This window comes from Lactuca saligna, chromosome 4 (genome assembly GCF_052625555.1).
Source record: "Lactuca saligna cultivar CGN05327 chromosome 4, ASM5262555v1, whole genome shotgun sequence".
Lineage (NCBI taxonomy): Eukaryota > Viridiplantae > Streptophyta > Magnoliopsida > Asterales > Asteraceae > Lactuca > Lactuca saligna.
Window position 1 is genome coordinate 83,503,438 of NC_136420.1, and position 10,998 is coordinate 83,514,435.

The window sequence follows — 10,998 nt, forward strand, 5'->3', positions numbered from 1 at the left end:
TAGAATCTTTTCTATTCATAATAATGTCGATATGGTCCATCTAATACCATGCTTCCAACTACTCACAAGCAACCAATCCTCATCGAACTTTGGATTGTCCTTTGATAGTTGTTTAATTATTTTAGTCAAAATCGATTCTAGTCCCTTTTCCCTCTAAATGCGCTAGACATTTGGAAAATTTCAGAATGGTCAAATATTAAAGCATTTGCAATCGATCCTATACCCGAAGCGTATGGGACATGATGCATAATGTTTTATTTGCTATTTTCTCAAAATTCGAATTGTGAAGAGGAATGCCATAATCATAATCGAAATTTTAAGAACACACTATGTACCTTTGACTAAATTTATTAACATTCCATAACCTAATCCTTTAGATTTGAAATGAAGCATAATATTCTCTACCTTAATTATAGCAAAACAACTTTACAACCCTTACGACTTTGTAAGGTATAACTCTTGTTTTCTATACTTAATATTGCCAACTTGCAAAACTTTCCATAATAATCATACAATCATAACTTTTATGCTCCCACTATCATGATGATTACTATAAAACATAACACTTATGCTCCCACTAGCTTCAACATGTATTCAAAACATTTTAACTTCCAGAAAAACAATACCTATTGAATTTCTTAAGTCCATGTTTCTAATACTTAATGCTTTGATAATCTTTTATCAAGGCCTCTTAAGCTTATACACCTTTGCCTTAGATATTTCATATGTGTGTCTAAACAATTAAGACTAATTGCCAAACCTCACAATTCAAATTATGGAAAGGGATACCGTAACCATAATCAAATTCAAAAATGCAATTTTACAATCACTATCTTCTTAAAATCTTTCTTAGTGAAAGCATTTCCTCACAATCATTTTCATGAAGGAGGAAATCTTATGACACTTAGATTTAAAGCGGTGTATTTGTTCCTATCCATGTGAATTTGTTAAAACCAGAGTTTACGACAAATTCAAACTCATATGGACCGAACTTTCTTAATCTTGATTTCTTGCCTTATGGTAGCACAGCTACCCACCACGGCTTCCAAGTAGTTAAGAAGCTCACCTTTTCTTATCAATGTACCTTCCATTGATTAAGGTTCTTTGCCTTTTATGCGTTCAAAATGAGAACTCATAGGAATCGCATGCATAATTAACTCAATTGGAACAGCACAGAATCAAAATATTGTCAACACGATAGGTTGTAAACCTCAACTCGTGTGCTAGTGATGATCGATAAGGTTTATTTTATTTGTTCTTGAAAGCTTTCAAGACCATTAAGACTCCCACTGGCTCATTGACATATAAGATTCTCTTGTCAATAAACAATTCTTGACAAACAAATATTCAAGAGTTAGTGTAGTTTTTATCAAAACACTTCATAAATTGGTCCTAGTTGGCCTTTGTCTTATCCAAGACATCACAACTTTCCATATTTGATGAATGTTATAAACCTTCTTAATACTTTTCACTCATTGTCACAATCTTAACTTTAAGCTTGTTATTGGAACGAAGTATGATTGGCCTTTTGATTTAATCATTTCTTCAATTCTTGATTCCTCTTCTTAAACATACAATTGTACTAAGACTCACTTAGAGGATCAATTGATATATGGTTCTTAATCATAAAGACCTATCATAAAGCATAAAAGGTACTCTCCCTTCTTCTTAGAATGGAGAAACTTTTATCTTTCTGCATACTTGATTTTTATTCGTTTTGCTTTTGATTTAAACTTTTTCAATCAATTCAGAATTACACTTAATCTTATGAGTATAATCATATTTACTAAACCTTTAGTAAATTATGACGAATATCTTTGTTACTCTTATGGTGGACTTGATCAACACACAACCTTGTGTGCTCGATCTCCTAGTCCTTTCACTTGACACTTTGTCAACGAATTAGTCTAATTTCCAAATATAAAATTTCTCATTCATCATGAAACCAAGTTGCGTGATTCCAAATTTCTGTCCAATTGAAATTTGGGTGATGAGAAACTCTCCCTATTTGGTAAATTCTCGACTTTTTCCATAAGAATCATATCCATTTGTTGAAAAAAATATTCAAACATCAATTTTCATAACGATTTCATTGCAAGGAAGTAAACAAATAAATAAGTCAAACCAAAATTTATTTTATTTATAAAAGCAGCGGAAAACATTTGTCCTTACAATGCAAAATCCATTGAAAACTATGTATCTCAAAATGAAAATTTCTAACAACTCTATTATAACTATCTAAGCTCAAAATCTAATCTTCAAGTCCATGCGATCAAGATCCATTTCTTGTGATTAGATTCATCTTGCTCTTTCACCAAGCTTCCTTTCTTTTCATCGATCCTGTAAAACATTCAAATGCAATCTTATCACATCATGTATTTGAATCAATGAATAGGAACTTAACGAAGTTAGATAGTGGATTTTACCTGAAGCGCAGTCATACTCTTTGACTCTCTCATCTTTGGAATTTTCAGGCTCTTGGGGCAGACTTCTATCCAACGCCCTTTCTCATGGCAGCAAACGCAGGTCGGTTCTCCTAGAATGTCCTCGGAAGCATGGTCGGTTGACTTTCCTACCAAATATGCTCCATTGCTTCGCCAAATCATTTCTGATTCAGCAGCAATGAGCATGTAAGTTAGGTCAATGAGGTTGTCGTCATGATCCATCATATAATACTTTCTTTTGAACTCATTATATGATTCAGGGAGTGATTGCAGAACCCAGTTCACAGCCAACTCATCAAGAAATGACACACCCAACATAATCAACCTATCGATGTGTGATTTCATTCCTAGAATGTGGGCACACATGGATTTACCATCTTCATCTTTCATTTCCAATAGGGACTTAATGATGTTGAAGCTTTCAATTCTTCGATCTTGTGGGTTATGGAGAACAATTGGAGGAGGTGGAGGAAGTGAAGCATGATTTCTTGCTCCTCGATCGAATCGTGGAATACCATCTTCATGTGGAATGCTTGTTCCACGGGATTTGGGAAGACTATGGTTGTCGAACTTTGACATCTATAAAACGCAAGAAAACAAATTCAAGTTAGTTGATCGATTGAGTCCTTAGTAAATCACCCAAATGAGATACTAAGGCTAGGACCCAACACAATACTCTACAACCTAGAAAAGGGATGCCGTAATCTAGTTGCAGAATATTTGAAGGTAAGTGAATGACGATTCACTAATTTCCACCATGAAAAACGAAAAAGAAATTTAAGTTTTAAATCTACGAAAACTCCTAGAACCTTTGAGATTCATTGAACATTTCAATGGCATGTTTAAATCTCGATATACCCCTCTTGTTTGTGATTGGGATGCCGAGGATCACAAAGCAGGTGTGAATAACCATGCAAACTTACATGGTGCCCTCACATGTTACAGTCACCTATTCGATGTGCCGGTAAACCACACACGCTCCACCGAACTATGAAAAACATTGAGTCACCCTTTGCTACCTTTGCTTAGAACCATTTAGTGTGCCGGTAAACCACACACGCTCCACTAACGTCTTCGCAAGGGCAAAAAGTGTAATTTCATGGAATTGCATCAATTCACTTTTGCCTAAGTAACTAAGATTGGGAATTTGAAAAACATTTAGTTACTTTTGTATTTCATTATACTTATAATGGAAGGTTTCGTCCTATCCTATCCGTTCGGCTAACGACCCTCCACTAGTCAAGAGTGCGGTGGGTAAGAGTGGATACCCATTCAATCGCCATATTATAGGCAATTTCCTTAAACACCCCTTATAGACCAGCTTCGTGAATGAGGCCTACTAACGGTAAGACTGACTTTTACTCATACATATATATAATGTTAGACTTTTAATGTTATATATAGTATAGGGTGCATTTTACACTTTTAAAGTATTAGGTGATCAAATTTAACAACTATACTTTTAATTCAATTAAGTTGTAAACCTAAACTTTTATGGATTTATGAAACTTCTTTTAATTATACACCTTAATTAATTAATAAAACCATAAGGGTGTGATTTGAACTTTTCAAAACATTACTAGGGTTTTAGAATTTAACATTCCTAATTAAACTTTTAATCAACTTTTAAATTCCAAAACTTGAGGGCAAGTTTTGAAACCTTTTTCAAAACATTAGGGTTTTTAACTATTTAAATTTCAAAACTTCAAAACTTTTGGGTTCAAATTTAAACTATAAAACCTAACGGGGAAAATATGAAACTTTTCATAACAACAATGATCAAATAACAAATAATTCAAATTAACATTTAATCACATAATTATCCATCTTTGATTTATTTAATGATTTCTTGCAAAACAATTTATCAATTTACTCAAAATAATTAATCAATTATCACATAAGGAAACAATTATCTTATTAATTGATAAATACCTTCAATTAGATCAAAATTATAGTCAAATATATCATATAATCATATTAATATTGATCTAACATGATAAGGTAACTATCCATAAGCAAAAACAACAAGAAAACCCGAGATACCCTCCATCTGATGAGTTGACTCGTTGAGTCATGCTTGGACTCGTCGAGTCAGGCTTGGACTCGTTGAGTCTGCATGGACTCGGTGAGTTCAGCTATGGACTCGGCGAGTCCAGCCTCCAAAACACCAAAAAACGAATTTTTTGAACATTTAATGCATCAATACAATTGAAACCAAGCTAGGCTCTGATACCACTGATGGGTTTTGGTCATAAGACATCCTATGTGCTCATACAAACCCTAATTCTTGGATCTAGGTTTCTCTATTGTACATGCAAGTTATCCAAGACTACAAACCCTAATTCTAGCATTCAAGTGATCATATTAACATAAGAACAGGTTTATAATGTTACCTTGATTGTTATGTAACAATAACAATCCCAAATCTCCTTAAATTGACTTTGGAAGGCTTAGAGTCACAAGTGTCACTCCTCTAATGGTTCACAAACACCATAAGCAAGAGGATGAAGGGGAGAGAGGTTTGAGGCTGCCCAAAAACGTGTGAAACCCTAGAAAGATCATTAGCCATGTTTTTGAGCCTTAAGGGGTCTTTATATAGTTGGGCTATTAGGGTTATCTAACAAGGAAACCCTAAATTGGATGCTTAAGCCCTAAGCAACCCATGGAGCCTTTTCTTTAAGCCTTGGACGATTTCATATGGGCTTCCCCCATAGAATTCGACCACCTTATAATATAAGGCAATCCATGGCCCAAATTATAAGTATCTCATAATTATAATTCCAGTCCCTTAAGTTTAATTAATCTCTTTTAGTCACAAAACTAATTACTAATTAATTATTGACTAATATTAATTAAACAATATGATTTCTCCTTTAATATATTATTCTCATAATACATTAATAAATCATATTTAATTCTTTCTCTCCATAATTCATCCTATCAAGTTGCTTTGGTGAAGGCAACCCAAAAGGACCATGCACCATCGAGTCAAGTACATACCAAAATAGTTATGGACTTAGACACTAATCCAACAATAACAACATATCATGCACAAAGCATTTAGCACATAAAAGCATTTTAGGCACAATCCCTAAAATAATTAGTACTCACACCTCACAATCATCACTTAGCATTCTAAGTTTAAATCTAGAAATAAATCCATATTCCTAGTTCGCTTAAACTAATGCTCTGATACCAACTGTGACATCCCCATTTTCACGGCCAGAAAAGACTGATTTTGTTTATGCTTTATTAAATCAGAGTGCCTCTTCTAATAAAAATGTTGCGGAATTTGTTCCCAGTAAAACATGATAAATACATTATCAAAGAATTTCCGAAGAAAAGTATTTTTATTCATTTTAAAACATTTGGGATGTCATCGTCAATACAGAAACATTAGCATAAACAGAACTTACATTCATTATCACTAGTGATTTATATCTCCTTAATCTCTCAGTGTAATGTGACTTCATAACAACACCTGTGATATAAAAAAACTGAGTGGGTCAGGTTGGGAAACCTGGTGAGTACATAGGGTTTTCAACCCACAATAATATAATTATTATGTTTAAACAATTAAGCAATCAACCCAATTACCCATCCCCATTATCTTCTTTATTCTTAAGGATCTACCTTAAGAATCAGCTATTCCTCGTTCATTTATTCCTAAGGATCATCCTAAGGAATCGACACGAAGTCCATCGTTGCCACGATTTGAAAAACAGGAACTAAGTCTACATAGTCACCAAGAGTTAGGCATCAAGTCTGCATGATCACCAAGGTTTACACAACGGGCACTAAGTCTACATAGTCGCCAGGGTTTAGGCATCAAGTCTGCATGATCGCCAAGGTTTAGGCACCAAGTCTGCATGGTCGCCAAGGTTTAGAGTACACCTGGTGAACACATCGTTCACAAGACCTATAGGTTGCGAGCCTGCTAGTGTTCCACTGGACTGTCTAGAATAGTTTGTGGTTGTCATCCATACTCTACTGAATGACGCGACCATCGTTTGGGAAAAGGCTTCTCAAATCGTCCACCTCTCACCCTTACCTCGTTGTCTATAACACATCTCAACTCATCATCAAACTCATATTCCATCTATTACATCTACCCATGTTTTACCCCAATATTATCGTAGATATAAAATACATATACAGTTTAAATCATTTAAAACATGTATAAAATCGTTCATCCAGCATAGACAACAAGTATTCAGATAATATGCATACATAGCACGTAATTTATATAAAATACTTCATATCTATGTGTAAGATGAAAGTAACTATGCACTCACCTGAGAAGGTGGTGACTCGGTACTCGGACAGCGCTTCATTTACTTTAAAATAATTTTCGTTCGATGAAACCTAGTATTATTACCACTAGATTCTAGTCTAATATTTACCGTGACTAATTATTAGTCTTATTATTATTATTATTATATAAGCGTTTAAACAATACTTTCCAACCACTATGTACAAACAGCGGCCAGACATAAAACACCAGAGGGCAGGGCCATTTTGGCGTATAGCACTTCTGAAATCCAACAACCCTATGCGACCCTTTAAACCAGATTCTCCGTACCGCGCGTAGTTAAAAAGATATTATAACGACACTTATATAAATAATAATAGCTAAAATATTTATTACAAGTTCATAATAACAATATTAATTTTAAATATAAGCTATATTAAAATAGGGTAAGCATAACTTAGTTACAAGGGGATTTTAGCTAGGAGTCGGGCTCTACAGGGGCAGAACTTCGCCGCTAAATCTTTCTAAGAAAGATTCGTGCAGCGCTTCAGCGCTCACCTTACTATACTAAAAACTACAGAAAGAGAAGTCGAATCACGAGGGACCGAAATACTCTGGAGATAAGGAGAGAAGGACTCTTGAATCAAGAGAATGGTGCGAGAAATATGAGAGCCCAAAGCTCTTATTTATACTAATTGAATTTTCAAAAACTATCATCCATAATTACTTAATGACCTTTTAATTATATAAACAACTAAACACCCCTCTATAATACTATTTTAAATGGATTTAATGATAATTGTACTAAACTAATTTCGAAAGAACTCAACATTAGTCTTATAATGACTGCATCGTCGATACCTTTCTAATGATATATACATATGCATATATATGTGTACGTATACATTATTTATACTTTATTTTAATACGTAAATATGCTATTATAATTTGTGACTCGTTCATACGAACTCCATTTTTTACGTTCTTTATATCCACGCGTAGGTGGAGATGTACTCTACAACTTTCGTTTAGACTCCGTCGGCTAATTTTGACTTTATTTTTAAAGTTATATTTTTTAACACGCCGGGACAGGATTGGTCCGTTAAAATCTCATAACTTCTTCATCCGATGTCCATTTTCTTCTGTCTTTTTATCGTTACACTAATAATAACGAGATCTTCGATTCTCGTTTAGTTTGTGTCGGCTAAAAACTGATCGATCTAATACTCGAACTTCGGGTTGTACACCGCTAAGCCGAAACTTTGAAAATCATAACTTCCTCATAAGAAGCCACATTTGGGCATTCTTTTTATGGACGTTCTCAGGTTAACATATTCTATGACTTTCATTTAGATTACTAAGGCTAAAAGTCGCTCTATCATAAATTCACTATTTACGACTTCGCGGTGTCGTGCCGGTTCCGTCGCTAAACTTCGACGGGTCATAAATTCTTCGTTATAACTCAGATTTCGGCGCTCTTTATATGTACGGAAACCTTGTAACATATAGTACAACATGGTTAAGACTATTTATTATAAATAATCTTTTTGCCGAAAAGTCGTTTTCGACACTTATTGCCTCAAAATTGACTAGCCCGGATCTACGGGCATTACATAATTGATCTTCAGGTTGCTGCCCCAAATTAAGAAACAACTCGAAATAGGGCATTACACTCGGTGAAATCAATGAAAACCTATGTGAAATCGGATATAGAAAATCAGATGAAGATCTAATATTCTATCCTCTAAGATCAATGCAACCTGTGAGTATTCATATCACAAACAAATTCAAAATCTTCATCGCCTGTTCCCAAGAAAAGTAATGGTAGCTCCTCCTGCGTTTTTTTGGGAAGGAAAAAGCAAGTCTATTTCGTTCTTCTTGTTCATTTCTATTCAAAAGAAAACCTTTACATATCATCCTTTTAACCTACAATGAACTACAAACAAAACCCTTCATATTTCGTTTCTCTTCAACCTTCCCTTTATGGCCTGTATCACTTGATCTTTTAAACATCTTTGCTTGAGGTGGTTTATGGTGACATAAGGAAGGAGAAAGCAGAGGATGGTGTTGACTGGAATAATCATGAGGAAGACCATCCTATTTGGGTTTTGATTTCACCAATGCATCTCGATTAGTTTACGTTGATAAACTTAGGTCTTAGTTTCTGAATGTATTTGGGTTCCGGTTCACACTCTGATTTCATTTTTGATAGAGTTTTCAGTTTTTTGTTGAATCGAAAAACGAATATGAAATGGATTTGTATGTGTGTCTGTGGTTTTCGTTTTTCGAAATCGATATGTGTGTTCATCCTAATAAATCGATTTGTGAGTGTGTGCGAGTTCTTTTATGAAATAGACGTGTGTGTGTGTGTGTAAGATGGTTTATGAAACAAAAAACCCCATGTTTCACCTGAAGAAGAAGTAAATATGGAGCTATATGTGTAAGTTCGATGAAGAAGAAGATGGAAAAAGGTGGTTATATATATATATATATATATGTGTGTGTGTGTGTGTGTGTGTGTGTGTGTCTGTATGTATATATCTGCTAAGAGATGAGAGGGAGGGGATAAGTAGTTATTTTTTGTGTGTTTCTTATCTGTTACAATATCGGATTTGGAGGTATGTGTAAACATTCATGTGACCAACCTAGGGCTTGAACAAATTCGAGATGATCAGATCCGAGAATGAGAGTCTTCAGATATGGCAAAGGATATCAAATGGTAGAAAAAATTTAGGTCGAGATAGACGTGGCGGACGGTGGTGGTGGTGGCTGATAGTGGTTGAACGGTGGTGGTGGTGGAAGATGTTCTTGAGTTCATGAGGATGTTCTTGAGCTTATGAAGATGTTCTTGGTTGATTATCGAAGATAAGTCTAGAGAGAGAGAGAGAGAGGTGAGGTTTTTTTAATTGATGTAATAAAAGAAAAATAAGAAAACAAAATTTAAAGGGTAAATTAGTCATTTTAAGGCCTTTTTTAAAAAAACAATTGGACTAAATATGCAATAAAACTCATTTTTTGGATTGATGGTGCAACTCCAAAACTTTTTGGACCAAAGTGTTAATTTTTGACATACCACAGGGACAAAATTTTCAATTTTATCTATGAAAAATGATACATGGAAATTTTTATCAGATACGATTATAGAACCACGTATTCTATTTGGTTAGTTATCCAAGAGCAGCATGACTAGCTACAACTATTCAATTTCCAACTGATTTGGAGATACCATTTATAGACATACATATTACAAGTTTAGATTAATAAATTCTCAAATCCATTGATATACAAACTCTTCTGTTAGCATAATAGATAGTTTTTAGATGTTAGTTATTAGGCTCTTTTTGAATCGAGCATTATGTTTAGCCTATTAGCTTGGAAACCCTAGATAGTTTTATTATTTTTAGTCTTGTTATCTCTTTTTGTAAATTCACAAGTTTTCATTCCATATTGAAACTGTTAGTTAGTTATCATGGTATCAGAGCTTTAGGTATTGGTCTTGTCGGAACCCTACCTGGCATCGGAGCCGTCGCCGATGCTGAAAACCGTGAAATCATTTTTTTGTTTTGTGTTGAGTGTTCTTGATCTTGTGTCAACTTCATGTCTTGCCCTTACTACTGTTATTCTAGATTTTCTTGGTCTGATCTTGTTGAAAAAAATTATTAGCTACTGCCGGAACCCTAGCCGACTTCGTTAGAGTTCCGCTTGATTTCTTTGTGTTCTTGGATTAGGGTTTAAGGTAGCCTCCCAAAACACACACAGCTCTTCCCCCTTGCTATCGATGGGGTCTAAATCTAATTTAATTTTAGCTCCGTTTCTATTATCTCTTTGTTTTGTGTCGATATTTGATTTTCGTTGCTTGTTGGTCGTATTATTTTCTTGTTGGTTTTTTTTTTGGTCTATTGTTGCTACTGTTTGACAAACTCTCAATGCTTGTTGCTCAAGCATTATGAGTTTGAGGGAGGGAAATGAGAGAATACGGAGGATTGGGAGTATTGGTCTAGTACGCTCCACATGTGAAGATGGGTATCATTGGTTTTGTATGTTGCAGACATACAAATTTGGTTTTACTTTAGATGCAGAAATGCTGATTGGGTTGGCTATAGAAATGCATATTGGGTTTGTGTTTGGTTGCAAAAATGTTGATTGGGTTATGGCTCCAGATATGCAGATTGGGTTCGTTTGGTATTACTGTAGAGATGCAGATGGTTTTGTTCTCGCGTGTGTCTTGAAGATTGTTTGCTTGTTTACGGGTATGAGTATTTTCTATGGCTCACTCAAGCTTGTCAGATTTTGTTTATTGAA